Source organism: Tympanuchus pallidicinctus, unplaced genomic scaffold, assembly GCF_026119805.1.
Source record: "Tympanuchus pallidicinctus isolate F22 unplaced genomic scaffold, pur_lepc_1.0 scaffold14, whole genome shotgun sequence".
Taxonomy (NCBI): domain Eukaryota; kingdom Metazoa; phylum Chordata; class Aves; order Galliformes; family Phasianidae; genus Tympanuchus; species Tympanuchus pallidicinctus.
The window spans coordinates 16,244,550-16,259,889 of record NW_026294659.1 but is presented as its reverse complement, the minus strand read 5'-3'; the positions used below and the strand labels follow the sequence as shown (position 1 = coordinate 16,259,889).

General features: G+C 40.5%; 1 protein-coding gene across 6 annotated transcripts in view; it reads left to right on the top strand.

Annotated features, from left to right (window-relative positions):
- Positions 1-15,340, top strand: part of ITSN1 (intersectin 1) — a 120,934-nt gene that overhangs the window by 3,642 nt on the left and 101,952 nt on the right. Inside the window, exon 2 of one of the 6 annotated variants that reach the window (XM_052673855.1) lies at positions 8,967-9,068. The exons of 4 other annotated variants lie outside the window; for them this stretch is intronic. The gene's annotated coding sequence lies outside the window, so the exon portion shown is untranslated. Of the gene's footprint in view, positions 1-1,718; positions 1,797-8,966; positions 9,069-15,340 lie in introns of all 6 variants that reach the window. One more of the 6 variants, XM_052673854.1, reaches the window with a different exon arrangement.

Here is a 15,340-nt window from a genome sequence, read left to right as displayed (position 1 = left end):
TTGTTTATAAGATAAATGCTAGCGTCGTTTCTGAGGTCACCTTCCTTTTTTTCCTCTAATGCTAACTTGTTGTAACAGTTGTGCATCTGTAAAAAGTGCTTGGACTTTCAAAACAATAGTACTTTTAATTGCCTAAAACCTAAATCCCTACAGCACATTTCTCTTTCACAATACTTCTCAACCTCCCCCCCCATCGTTGTGGTTGTGTGTGCCCACAGGATATGTGCAGTGACCACAGTTTTGGCAGTTGAAGTCTAGATACTATAGATTTTCTGGAATAAGTCTTATGGGTTGTGGCTATCCTTGAAAATCATTGGCTTCATGGTACGGTTTAGGCTAGATGTTAGGGGGAAGTTTTTGACTCGGAGAGTGGGGAGGCACTGGAACAGGTTGCCCAAGGAGGCTGTGGATGCCCCATCCCTGGAGGCATTCAAGGCCAGGCTGGATGTGGCTCTGGGCAGCCTGGTCTGCTGGTTGGTGACCCTGCACACTGCAGGGAGTTGAAACTATGATCATTGTGGTCCTTTTCAATCCAGGCCATTCTATATTCCCTCACATTTCTCAGTATTAATAGTGTGGATGAAGCAGGCCCTAGAAATGCTATGAAAATAATGTCACTGAAGGTCTGTTGGCTCAAGAGTCCAGGTTTTCTTTTGTATTTTGATGGGATCCCATCTGCATTGAAATGATGTAGACTTACATATCACTGATTTGCTGTAAACAATTGGACAGGAGTTTTCTTTGCATTGTTTGTATTGTAAGATACAGTTTAACTTGCTTTGTATAAATGTTCAATTCATAGATATGTTATTAGTACACTTTAAAAATCATGTTTTCTTTTGCCTTACCAGTTGAACTGTGAAGGAGAAATCCAGTAGTGATTACCAGCAGGCTAATTCAGTCATGTGTCTCTACAAAGCAGGAGAGTCTTGGGTGCCCATTGAGCTGAACAAGTTTTGTACGAGATCAGCTGCACGTGTAACTTCAAAAGATCAAATTGAATTTATGCAGAGTCATTCAGATGCTTGACAGGCCGAGAGAGAGCTGGGGCTGTTCAGCCTGGAGAACACGAAGCTCTGAGGTGACCTGATAGCAGCCTTTCAGTGTTTAATGCAGAAAAGAAGGGGACAGAGTCTTTAGCAGGTTGTGTGGTGATAGAACAAGAGGAGATGGCTTCAAGCTTAAAGAGGGGAGGTTTAGGCTGTATATAAGGAAGAAATCTTTTTCAGTGAGGATGATGAGGGACTGGAACAGGTTGCTCAGAGATGTGATTGATGCCCCATCTCTGGAGACTTTCAGGATGAGGCTGGATCGTGCCCTGGGCAACTTGATGTAGCTGTGGTGTCCCTGTTCACTGTAGGGAATTAGACTAAATGGCCTTCAGATGTCCCTTCCAACCCTAAGGGTTCTGTGATTCTTATCAAAGATGGCAGTTTTCATGTTATGTTACACCTTGTGTTTTGGATACGTAGTGCTTGTGGATTATGTTTTCATGCATACGAGGGATTTGAAAACTCTAAAGGTTCAATGTAGCGAAGTTTGTGTTTTCCCATTATCCTTTCTTTACTAAAAAGAAAAAAAAAATTGTCATAACTGTCTATGAAACATGTATTTTTACTTAATTGTAGCTTTATATTTGAAATTCACAAGCACAAGACAATATGCGTTGGCCTGTAAATCTGGTTGTAAGAGGCAACACTTAACATATTTTTTAACAGGTCATGGTGGGATCTGTCAAAATTTCAATGTTGGCTTTTCTGGCAGTCCTGCAATGAAAGAAGATAAAGGCTGAACAGGTCAGTTCAATTGCCTTGTTCCAGTTATATTACACTGTTTAGACATCAGCTTCACATTGTTAATCCCTGATCCTGCAAGCTGTTCAGTGTGAACACGTGCTTGTAGCCATGCAGAGCTGAGAGCTGACAAGAATGTCACCAAATATAGATGCACCTGTGAAGAGTTCCTCACAGACACATGGCTTTCAGCTATGTGCAGGTTCTGTGGGGATTCCACAGTTAATGGAGAGTTAGACAGAACCTCAGTTACCTGGTTTTGCTTTGTAGGAGAGGTGTAAGTAAGGTCAGCTGGAGGAATTGCCCCGTTTTAGGACTCTGTCATGCTGTTCTGCAGGACAGTGGGCTCTTAAAATTGCTTCTACTACATTCGTGAATTTCTTTTAACTTCAGTTTATCCTTTTAATACAGTTATATCTTTGCAGCTTTCAAGATTTGCTGGACTTTCAGGAGCATTCTTGCACTTGGAAAAATTAAATGGGAGTTTAAATGATGCTGTAATTCTGTATGAAGGTTTGCAAAGACCAAATTCTGGAAAACACTGCTGTCTAAATTGTAATTATTTTCCTCAAATGGTTCGCGTAGATAAAAGAGGTGATTGTATGTTGTAATGAGTTCTTTGTCAACTGAAGAGAATAAACAGTATCATTTAGGTAGAAAAGAGCTCATTTGAAATCCAGTGTAGTGTTCACTGTAGTGGTGTGAGGTTGCAATAAAATGATATTGCTTCAGGGCAATCTGTACGATGATACGGGCAGGGGAAGATGACAAATGTCATTTCCTTGTTTGTGTTTGGTGTAATGCTGGCACCAAGGATGAGCTTTGATTGCCTGTGGTGAGAAGTCGGCCGCTTTGGTGCTGTTGGCAGTCCTCAGTGTCAACTCATGGCTGAAATCCCTCAGTGCAGTGGTGGTGTAGTACAAAGAGGGTGATCTTGAACTTTGAAAGGAGAGCTCTTTAGTCAGTGTGAAAACAAAGTTGTGGACTCCTATCGCTGTTATGCTTTTATAATCTTTAAGTCAGTCTTGCTCATAACAAGTGTCCTGGCTCAGGCTATGTTTCATTATGCTCTTACTGGAATAATCTGAATGGCATTAAGGCTTGTGCAACATTTTCTCTTCCATGCTTTTTAGATTGATTAGTCACCCTTTTTTACACGATCAAAATAGATGGATGAACTGTGCACAGTAACTGGAATCCACTCTTGTGAAACAAAAATATGAAATCCTCTGGACTCAGTGCTGAATTTAAGGTATCAAATGTGGAAATGAACCGATTCCATAAGAAAGACCCAAGAATGTTTGGTGGTACTGTTTAAACTCAGTGCTTAAATGTGATGGGATGGCATGCAACTTGCATTGTCTGTAGATGATGCAAGTCAGTTTTGCTGTGGGAGACTTTGGAAATAGAAGGGGAAAAGAAATATCCTCTTGAGGATGTGGACAAATGCTATTGCATAGCTTCTTAAACACTTGATGATGGGTATTAACTAGTTGGGTGAATTTAACTCAAAGAGTTTAATCTGCTTCTATTTTAGAATTTGTAAGCAAGAATGGGATTACTTAAAGAGGAAGTCTGGGTTGTTACTAAGTTAAGCTATCTTGTAAATTGAAACAACCACCTCTCCTTCACTCCAAAGAAACAGGTGAAGAAAAAATGACCCATCCACTCTTTTGGAACTTACCTGATGTATCCTGTGAACTTTACATAGAACTTGATTCTTTGGTACCCCTTCCAGTTCTTGTTCTAAGAAATCTAGCAGTTTTATTTCCATCTCTTTGTTCTACTTGAGATTTGGATTATGCTGTGAGGAAGATCTTGGTGAAGACTATGGGCTAATGAAATAGGTTTTAAACTCCGTTCATTAATAAAGCTAAATTTATGCTGGAATCCTGGAGTCCTGAGCCAGCTGGTGGTGTTTGATGTGTGTGAATAAGGAGGAAAAGAAGTAATATTGGGGTTAGTAAAAGCAGCACAGTATTCTTGTGTGCGTGCATCTGGCTAAGTGTCAGGTCGTCTTAATGCTCCCAGAGCAGAGCTAAATGTGCTGTGGGAGAAAAATGGGACAGATTGAAAATATTTGATGAAATCTTTCTTTACAGCAACAAGGAGGAAACTTGCCATCAGCTGGTTCATGTGAACATCACCTGATCTTACAGCATCTTAGTTTGAATGCAGCCTTTGTACAACAAGGGCTACTTTTGATGTGATGTAGCATCTCCGGGTACTTAGACACTTCCATTTGTTTCTGTTGTTACTTCTTACTGTTTCTGCTGAAAGTAGGAAAAGAAAGTTTCAATATTGGAACTCCAAATTTCAAGGGCAGGTGGTTGAGTCTGGGCGAGTTCTACTGTGCTACTGTGTCTCGATGCAGCCTTCTCAATTCCTGTTGAGGAAGGAGAACTGTAAGGCTAAGAAAAGCAGGTGTACATAGGATTTTTTATTTTATTTTTATTTATTTTCCTTACTGGTCTCATCACTAGCTAGGAGACAAGGCTAAGAGAAATGGAGCTTTGACCTTTTGGTGTTTTTGGCTCTTGCTAGTTGCTGGCTTGAGGAATTTGAACGTGTTCCAGGGATGACATGCTAGCTGAAATTTCAGCAGGCTGAAAGACTGTAGTCTTTTCAGCTGGTAGTTGTTTCTGGGTGCTTGGTAGGCTTCATTGATAGCTGAATAATAAACCCTCTGCCTATTGTGCTACTTTCTTTTTCTTTTTTTTTTTTTTTCAGAGAGTTTCAAGTACTTCGGTGTAATAGAGAGGATTCTTCCCCCTTCCTAATTGGAAGTGGTTCTGATAGATTATAATGTTTCTGTGATCAGAAATAGCATGAAGCTTCAGAAATCACTTTGCTTTCTTTCTCCTTGCTGTACATGCTTTGAGCAGAAAAGAGCTATACCACAGAACCAAGGAAGATGGGGATCTCTGCTGAAGTTGCTTAATTCCTAGAATTCCTTGAATTTGCTAAAGCAGCATCAAGTTCCTGCATTTCCTGGATTACCTTGATCCAATTCTTAAGTAGACCATCAGGGATTTGTTAGGAAAGGCAGAGTGCAGGCTGAATGGGACAGGGAAGCTGCTACATTAAAATATCTTTCATGAATATATACACGAAATATCTTCATGCTGAATCTCTTAGATGCCCATTTTCAACATCAAAATGTGGTGTTCTGCTTGAGAAGTGACAGAAATTTAATTCCCTTATTTAAAAAATAAAAGTAAAAACACCCCCCCCACCAAAATTCAGACATGTGTCAGCATCATGAATACAGAATGCTGATACAGCACAACTTTGTATGCAGAAACGAAACTTAGGAAAGCTGTATACCAAAAGCCTTGTGAAATTTCTTTTTGTGTGGAGGCTTATTATTGTGCTTTGTTATCTTTTCCCAGATTCAGGAAGGGGGGGATGGGAATGGGGAAAGGCTACAAATAGTGCTGTGTACAGGTTTCCAAGCTCAGTATGGTTATAGTCTTTAAAATGTAAGTAAGAGCAGTTTCTGGTTCTGTGCTGGGCCATGTAAAAGAAGAAGCTCTTGGCTTTTGGGATGATGCACAGGGATCTCTCTGAAGTAGAGGTACACAAGGCACTTAGTTGAGCTGTGCTCTACAGCTGGGGAAAAGAGATGAAGCGCTTAGTTAACAAGACTACACTGCGAGAAACCTAGATGAAGAGGAAAAATAGGACTCTGTTTTAACTATGATGTTTTAAGCATCTGCCTGTTGAGTTCAGTTCCTATCCTTGTGTAGATAATGGAAAAGATTAACATAATTAACAGGTTGCCCAAGGAGGCTGTGGATGCCCCATCCCTGGAGGCATTCAAGGCAGCCTGGTCTGGTGGCTGACGACCCTGCACACAGCAGGGCAGTTGAAACTGGATGATCGTTGTGGTCCTTTTCAACCCAGGCCATTTTGTGATTCTGTGAATGGTTGCATCTGAAAACGGACTACTGAAATAGTGCTTTCTCTGAAAGACTGTAGAACCCAAGTGATGTACATGTGTAACTGCTGCTGGGGACCTGATGTGTTCACGTGGCTGTGTGTATCTTTATATTTCCAGAAGATTCTTGAATAGACTCTTACAGGGGCATGAATGGATCTGTAAAGTTGGCCTGCTGGTGATGGGAGTAACCAGTACAGAAAAAAAGATCTCACAGAATTGCTAATCTGAAGAAGAGGCCTATAGAGTGACGTCTGTCCCTCTAGTAATGGCAATTTGCCTACCTACAGTTTGTATATTTACCTATTCCTGAATGTCTGAATTGGTTTATATTCCCCCAGTTTTGTAATGACCTCAGATTTACACTGGATCTTGATTCACGGCAGTGAACATGCTTTCCTGCTCCCACTAGGAATGGACTAAATTTGTTGGGAAAGTAGTTGGCAGTTCTATTCAGTTCATTCTCTTTGAAAAATATTTCAGCAGCTGGTTGCTATAGAATCACTATATCTCTTCCAGATTTTAATGTTTAGTGGGTTGGATACAGTGGGGAGATTATTGGCAAGGTAACTGAAAAAATGCGGTAAGTTCTTTCTCTCTCGGGGAGATGCTGGCTTAGTGCCTTTTTGTGGAACTTCTTTATTTCTGTTTTTCAATGGCTTGCATGAGCAGCACCTCTGGTGGATGCTGTGACCTTTGGCACTGTGTATCTGGTTACTCATATTTTTGGCCAGGCTGCAGCGTTTTTGTGTTATGGCTTGTTTTCCTTCTTGGGTCTTTGTGTGTCTGTTCAGCTGATGTGCCAACCTAGAGATAAGTATCTCAGAAATGAAGTTGAACTCAGTTTCAATTATGGGTCTGCAATACTTCACTTTGGACTGAGACCAGTAAGAAAATTAGGTGTGCCTTGCAACTGTTACAGATCACTTGGAGTATCTGCAGTCACCCAATCTTCGTATGATCTTTGTATGAACCTCAAATTGCTGTTTTCTAAAGCTGACCAATTCTTACTTCACAAAAAGAATCTTTTCCACGATTCAATTAAATTGGGATGTGCAGTCTTCTAGAAAAGAGAAATATTGAAGATTTGATCTGTAATCAAAGCTTTTTCACTTTTTAGGAAAAAAAAAATCAACCTGAAGTGTAGGCAATTGCCCAGTTTGTCCATGTGTGTTATCTTGTGACTGGTGTAAGCTATGTGTGTTGTTGTAATGCCTGTTTGGTATTCAGGCAGGTATATCTTATGTCCTAATATTCTAGGTAGTTTAAAAGCCAGCTGATAGCTTTCTTAATAGTCAGTAATGAAATGAATTTTCCAGAAAATGGTAGCCCATGAAAACTATGCAAGCTTCAAAATAGGCTGAAATAAGAGAATAGATAAGTAGAACAGAAAACCTGCTGATTTCTGTGTGGTCTGATGTTTCCCACCACGTCTCTTCTGTCTGTAGTTGTGATGTGCCGCTTGAGAAAGTTTGTCTCTTGCTTCCTTTGCTCTTGTTAGGCAGTAGATCTTGCTAATGTTTTTCAGTAATTAAAAAAAAATACGTTTTCTTGAGGTATTGCATCTTCTTGATAATGCCCTATGCTTTCACTGTTACTCAACTTGATTGTTCCTCTTGGTACTTTCAGTTCTCTGAGGACTTCAACACTGCATGGTTTGACAGTGTGCTGGCTGCAGGCAGTCGCAGTTCTTGAGGGCTCTACGAAGGCCTTATTTTGGGCTGCTAAGCCATCAGGAGCTATTCAAAAGGCTAAAGGAATGACAGCAGGGTGGGAAAATGCTGGTTTTTGGTTTTTTTTTTCTGCTGGGCCTACTGCAAAGTTCTTTCTCTGTTGTTTGTATCTTGAAGGTGCTGGTTTTTGTTGTTGGAATACTGCTCAAGCAATCCAGTTCTCAGCTGTGCAACTAATGATTATAAATAGAATCATAGAATTGCTCCGTTTGGGAAAGACCTTAAAGGTCAAAAAGCCCAACCATGACCTAACCATATTACCCTAACTCTAACAAGCCTCTGCTAAATCATGTCCCTGAGCACCACATCCAGTGTAGACAGAGAAATGTATATGGCAGATATTTGTGTTTTTCTCTGTTCTTGTCATGTTTTTAGCGTTTAAGAGAAGAAAGTCAGAGTGGCAGTCAAATAATTAGTGAGATTTTTCAGCAGGTTTTTAAAGTAAGAATGTGAATTCTTGCTATGTATGTGAACTCCTGTAGCTCAGGACAGTTGGCTTGGAAGTTGTTAACTGGAGGATTAAAAAGAAAAAACAGGAGTATAAATGGTCTATTCAGTCTAGAATGTCAGTGCATCTCTTGGCAATGCTTGCTGAGAGGCTTTGAGGATTACTTGCTGCTGCTTTTTTCTTCCTAGAGCACATGAACTGGCACTTCTTCCTGGAATTTTTTCTTGCATAATTTGGTGTTTCCTGCTTAAAAGTTGTGCTAAAACAGCTGTGCATTTCAAGGAGTATTTTGAGTACTTGGGTTCTGATTCTGTCAGCAACTGTATTTAAGCAGACAAGAGCTGAAGCATGTTGTTGCTATTTTATTTCTGGGGGTACTTCATTGCTTATTTATGTGAGAGGGTAAAGTTGATTTGTTAGAGATTTATGTGATTGCTTCTTTGGAAACCTGTGTGTCTTGGTGCCTCAAAAGTGACAGAAAATAGCACTGGAGCTTTCGGAAAGTTAATTACCACTGGGTTTCTAGAGAAAATTAATTTAACAATCTTATTCTTGCTCTGTCCCACACTTCTCATAATTTTCTGCTTAATGGGACCTGTTACATCTGTTCACAACTTGGGAATGGAATGTGTCTAATAGAAAATGCTGTACTGTCCTATTTGCTGTATTTAGTGTCTCCTCTGGTTAAATAGCACTCAAGTTGTTGATGAGGCATGTGTTCATTGTTCTGATGTCAACTTCATTTTGATGTTAAATGTCTTTAGCCTAACAGATGGTTAAGAGGAAAATCTTACTTGCCGTTTTAGAAGGTAACTTATCTGAATGATTGGAGAAGGCATAGAAGCTTCAGTATAAACTCAGATTTCATATTCGTGTCCTAACTCAGAAGGTAAATAATCAGAAATGTATTTTTAGAGTCCAAATGTATTTTTAACATCTTGTTGCTTGCCAGCATTTAGACTATGCTGTGCTGTACAGAAGCTAGCCAGTGTGTGTTAAAAAGCTGGTGCTGAATGTACTGTCTCTGTAACGCTAGCCTCTGCTTTTTCAAGCTTCCTTCACAGCTGTCCACAAACCTTTTTGTATGATGTCTCTGCTGCAGAGTGTGGCCTGCATGGTATCTTCTGCTGGAGTCATAAGACCTGGTTTTCAAGGTACACTTGTCCTTGTTTTTAACATACCAAATTAAGAAATTTAGTCCTGTTCAGAGCGAGATCACCTTACAAGCTGCAGTAGGTTCCTGCTGAAGTCAGTTGAATGAATGGTGACTGTAATCATTTGGCTGTTAGGTTTTTATCTGCTACTGCAAGTATGAGCTGTAAGTCTGCATACATAGATTCCTCCTGTACCATAAATAGTAGAAACGTTTTGTATCTATTATTCTCACATGAAGGTATGTTAAGATTTGTGGCTGCTAGAATAAATAAATGTAGTTGGTAATCTTAAATCACAGATTTCTAATGCATCTTCCTCTGTGTGTGTGTGTGTGTGTGCGTGCCTGATTAATGACCTGCATATGCAATCCTGGTAGCCAAATGAGGTGGGCTCTTATTATTACAATAAAATGAGGTTCCCCCTTTCCCAAGCATTTGTTATACCTAGCAATATTATTTTATTTCTGTATTAATACTGTGTGCCTGATTAAGTAACCAAGAAGTGGAGAATGTTGAAAAAGTAACATTGCTTACTCATTCTGTTTATTGGAAGAAATTTTATCAGAGTATTGTTTTCTGTTTGTGAGAAGTGATGAGTGAATTAGATGTGACAGATGTCTGCCATGGATACAGCGCTCACTGTGCTGGAAACAGAGTGACTTATGCAAACTACTTAGATTAGTTTAGTAGATTACAGTCAACTGAACAACGAGAAAAAATGGAATACTTCCATTGGAGCGGAGTATGTATAGCAATCCTGTTACACACAGTTGAATGTTTTCAATCTTATTACAAATATATACACGTGGTTTTTTCTGTTTATTTCAGAATCTTTCTGAGCTTTGGTTGCATATTCTATGCTGAAATTGTTGTCGGATTAGAAATGAAGAGCTGTCTTGAGGTCTAAGGACTCGGCATATTTTTCTGGTTTTAGAGACATACCTGTATATTGGTCGTTCCCAGTGTATATCTTCTATCCAGTTTGAAACCAGCGAGGAAACTAGTTGTTTTTCCAATTCAACAACTGTGTCCCTTTTTCAAGGCTTACATTGTGAGAGAAGGTGGAAAAAAGAAGAGGTCTGACAGGCCTGTTGACTGCTTGAATTTTTTTTGTCGGTGGTGTTACTTTCTAATCTCTAGGCAAACTAGATCCTGAAAAAAAGTGCTATCTTCAAATCACTATATTGTCATCACTAGGCAATAAGATCATCTTCTGAGTATATTTGAATGATTTCAGAAATATAAAACTTGGGAAAGTTAATCCTTTTAAGAATAGAATAAGATGCACAATAAGAGGTCTAGGAGTTTGTTGTAGGAATGGGGGTAATTATGTTTTAACTTCAAGGCAGGTGAGCCGTGAAGTCTTCTGTACCATCGTACCCTTCCTGCTTTTATAGAATCATGGAATCACCAGGTTGGAAAGGACCTACAAGATTATCTGGTCCAACCATCCTCCCATTACCCTCGCTACCAACCACCCTCCCATTACCACTGCTACCACAAGCTCTAAACCACATCTCGCAGCTCCTCATCCAGATGCCTCTTGAACACTGCCAGGGACGGCGACTCCACCACCTCCCTGGGCAGCCATTCCAGTGCCTGACCACTCTGAGAGAAAAAGCTTTTCATTATGTCTAATCTAAACCTCTTCTGTCACAACTTGTGGCCATTTGAGGCCACAAGTCAGGCCGTTATCAGGCTTCTTGTTATTGTTTGTTGACCTTCCGTTTCCTACTCCTCATATGATTGTCTAATCTCTTCACTTACATTTTTTTTGTATGTGCCTTTGCTGAGGGGACAAGTGTGAGGACACACAGAGTTCAGGTTGTCTGTTTGAAGTATTTCCATCAGGCAGCTTCCATGAATAAGGATTATGCTATAATGTGTGAGCAGGACTGTACTTATGTGTGTAGTTGGACACTGATTAATAGCTAACATTCTTAAAACTTGCAAGTTTGGTGGTTTTCAAGGAGATATTAAAACATTGCAGTCCAGGGAAATTGCTCTTTTTAGAACTATTAACCATGTGTGCTTCCCCAGTCATTTACAGAAAGACTATAACAAAGTAGCCTGCTTTTCAGATTGAGCCTGAGAAATGCCTGGCACATGATTATCTCCCTATAACACCTGTATTATCAAGAGGAGCCATTTTGTCATCTATAAATGCTTGCATCCTGAAAATATTCTGGTTACTTCTTGAACAGACTTGAAATAATTCCTGTCTCTTGACAGAAATGCAGTGTTTGTAGCCTGGAACTTCATGGTCCCATGTTTGAGTGATCCCAATCAGCTGATCAGTAGCTAGAAAGTGCTGATTTGGGATAGTGATTGCGACATTCAGCTTCTTTTCACAGAATCTGAGCTCTCTCAGTTCTTCCAGTAAAATTCTTACTTCCACTTGTAAGATTTCTATTTGCAGTGGGGAAAACCTTAACTTCACAGTGCGTGTGGTTTGAAGCAATCTGTTACATAAATACTTGCACTTCTGCTTTAGTGAAATATATGCAAAGTTTTCTTTTTTCTCTTCTGTTTCTGTAATTTCACTGCTGCCTTTAAACTCCTTATTACTACCATTAATCTATCTAGCAAGCTGGTTTCTTTGCTTGCATCTAAATTCGTGAAGAATCTTTTATCCCAACGAGGACTCAGACTTCACCTGTTGTGCTTAAGATGCTTTTGATGGAAATGTTAGGATGTGTATTTGCTTCAATTGGGTTGGTTATAGAAGAATTTCACTTTCTGTTAAGCCAGTAACTGTTGATCCTACTCTTGGAGAGGGAGTTCCAAGTTTTATCACAAGTAAAGTGGTAACTAAATGTTCTGTTCTGTAAAAGGAATGAAGCTTCAGTAGCTTGCTTGTAATATGTCAGCTGCTTTAGACTCAAGTATGTTCTCTCTGTTCACAAGGGACTATATTGTATTGTTTCATAGCTATAGCTCTCCAAATGCGCTTCTGAAGGTGTCTGCTTCTAGGTCATTTTCAATTTGAGTCTGAGAAGTATCACTGAATTCATAGAATCACAAGATTGGAAAGGGCCTACAAAATCATCTGGTCCAACCATCCTCCCATTACCACTGCTACCACAAGCACTAAACCACATCTCGTAGCTCCTCTTCCAGACGCCTCTTGAACACTGCCAGGGACGGCGACTCCACCACCTCCCTGGGCAGCCATTCCAGTGCCTGACCACTCTGAGAGAAAAAGTTCTTCCTAATGTCTAACCTAAACCTCCTGTGGTACAACTTGTGGCCATTTCCTCGGGTCCTGTTTGTTGCCTGGGAGAAGAGGCCAAATCCCTCCTCATCACAGCCTCCCTTCAGGAAGTTGTAGAGTGCAGTAAGGCCCTCTGAGCCTCCTCTTCTCCAGACTAAGCAATCCCAGCTTCCTCAGCTGCTCCTTATTAGAGGATGTTGTACATGTGGGTTTTTGACTTGAAGTAGGGAAGCGACAATGTTCTCTTCTTTAATCCTTCTTTAAACACAAATTGTTACCTCTTACTTGACTCAAATGTAGCATTGATGACTTTTTATGTTTGCTACTGTTTACAGAGCACTTTGGTCCAGTTTCTTGTAGGTCCTTTCCAACCTTGTGATTCTATGATTCTAGGTTGCCATGTTGTGATGAGTTGGCCTTGGCTGGTTGCTAGAGTCACATCCAGCTGCTCTCTCACTTCCCCTCCTCTGCTGGAAAGGGAGAGAAAATGGGATGAAAAAGCTCTTGAGATAAAGACAGGGAGATCGCTTGTTTGTTTGCCTTGGCAGTTACTGGTTTGACTGAAGGGAAATGATCATCAATTCAAATAGACTTAGGCAGTGAGAAACAAGGGCAAATGAAAACACCTTCCTCCCACTTATTTCCTCCTCTGCATTGCCTCCTCTGCAGTAGAGTCTGTGGTCACTCCCTCACAGCTCTTCTTTGCTGCTGCTTCTCCCTGATACTTTGTCCTTGCTCTGGCATGGCCTTTCCATGAGTCTTTCATGGTGAATCCACCTGCTCTGGAGTGATGTCCTCTATGGGCTGCATAGATCTTGTTCTTCTGTGGACTGTTTATGGGCTGCAGGGAAATACCTATTCCATCATGGTCTCCACAGGCTGCAGGGGACTCTCTGCTCAGCACCTGGAGCACCACCTCCTCCCTTTTTGACTGTGGTGCTCACAGACAGCTTCTTATGCTTTTTTCTTTACTTTCTCCCCTCCACTACGTAACTATAGTACAGCAAAAGCTATTTGCTGTAGTAAGGCAAGGCTAGTCAAGAACAGTTACAGTCAACCTGTGACTGAACGGCAGGATAAAGTGTGATCAAAAGAAAAGGTAACAGCAATACTTGTCTAAAGGGCGTAATGCATGTCTGCTTTTGAATCTGATAACATCATACGGAAGAGTGAAAAAGGCAGAGCGATCAAGAAATACAGAGCAGAAGGCCCATGGATGGGAGATGTTGCCTATTTCACTTAATATTGATTCTGTAGTTTAATAGAACTGAATACGTCCTACTAATAAAACACTGATTTGAAAATCTGCTTGCCTATGGCAAATACCTTTTGCCATATGACTTTTTATGCAGCTGATGATCATTGTTCTTCTAAGAGTTCAAAAGTCCAGATGCTTGTGGAAAACAAACTGGCCTATGCTAGAGCAGTTCAAAGATAGGAGCCATCTGCAGTTTCCCTTATATCACCAACTTTATCCACTTCTGCCCTATTAAACCTTTTTATCCTTTGACTTTTGTCTAGGGGGAGGTAAGAGGGAAGGACCACACAGTTTCTGTGCTCTCTCGACGTAGAGATTCTGACTCCAGGATTTTACTTCCTTCTTACTCTGCTTCTAGCATAACTGTTGCTTTGAGGCAAAGGTGGAAATTATGAAGTGAAAGAGCTGAGAACATCTGAATCTTTTCCCACTTCTTACAATGTCTCCAGCTACCATGTTTAGATGAGAATAGGCATTTGCACAGCATAGCTTCATGGCATCAGGGTAATTCTGTGTGTAGTGAAACTCTGCGATAGAAGACAGCTGCTGCTGTTCAAGAAAGACTTGATGACTGACCTATTCCTTTTGCTGTCCATATTCATAGAATCATGGAATATCCCAAGTTGGAAGGAACCCACAAAGATCATTGAGTCCAGCTCCTGGCTCCTCACAGGACCACCTAAAATTCAAGCCCTACATCTTTGTTGTTCAAATGATTCTTGAACTCTGGCAGATTGGGGCCATGACCACTTCTCTGTAGAACCTGAGAACATCAAGCTGAGAGATGAATCCTTTGATTTAGGCACGTGTGATGTTAGATGCCGTTATGTTGGCCTACTTGGAAAGGGAGAGCACAGATTTGAACTGTCTTGGTAATTCTTTTGCATTTCAACCTCATGACAGAAAACACAGCTCCTCCATAGAATCACAAGGTTGGAATGGACCTACAAGATCTACCATCTCCATCCCCTTGTTGCTTTTTGAGCTTGTGCAGGGGTGTAAAAAATAAAAAAATAAAAAGGGGGGGGGGGGGGGCAGCTAGGGGGCTTTAGCTGCAGGAGGAGTAGGTAAGAATGATTGATTAAAATGATGCGTGAGAAGGCAGGGATGCTGGGGTAACATGGTAAAAATTGGAGAGTTCATGAAGAGTTTTGTTGTTCTATCAGTGAACCTCTGGTGTACTTATGAGTTCCTTGACTTGCAAGTAATATAGCAATCTACTCCTCTATACAGGGTATGGCCCCGGAGGACAGAAAGCATTTGTGCTATGATACTTGGGTATAGGGATAAGGAAAGAGTTAATCTATAGGACAAGACAAAAAAAAAAAGAAAAGAAAAGAAAAAGTCATTATCTTACTATTCTGCAACTGAGCTATTTTTTGCTGAGGCAGTAAAGGAAGAGACAAGGTTACTTGTTATGTGGATTGGAAAGGTTAGAAATCTGACAAGGGAAAAATGCCTAGTGAAATAGAAGTCAGCCAGCGCTGCTTTGGGCTTTCAGAACAACTGTGTTCAACTCTCTGAAAAAGCAGTGCTAAAAAGCCAAAGATGGCTAAGTCGAAACTACGATGTGGCTGTCAGCCTTTCCTTAGAATGATATACCAGTATACATGTAACATAAAACATGCACTTAGGTGTTAAAAAACACACGGACTTTGTCAGAAATTGTTTTCCTTTGGCCAAGGCTGAACTCTGGGCTTTGTCTGCTTTTTTCTTTTGTTCCTAGTATATCTTTTAAGACATTGCCACTACTTAGTGATCCTTGAGCCTTGGAAACAGCCAGATTAACAGTTCAGAAAT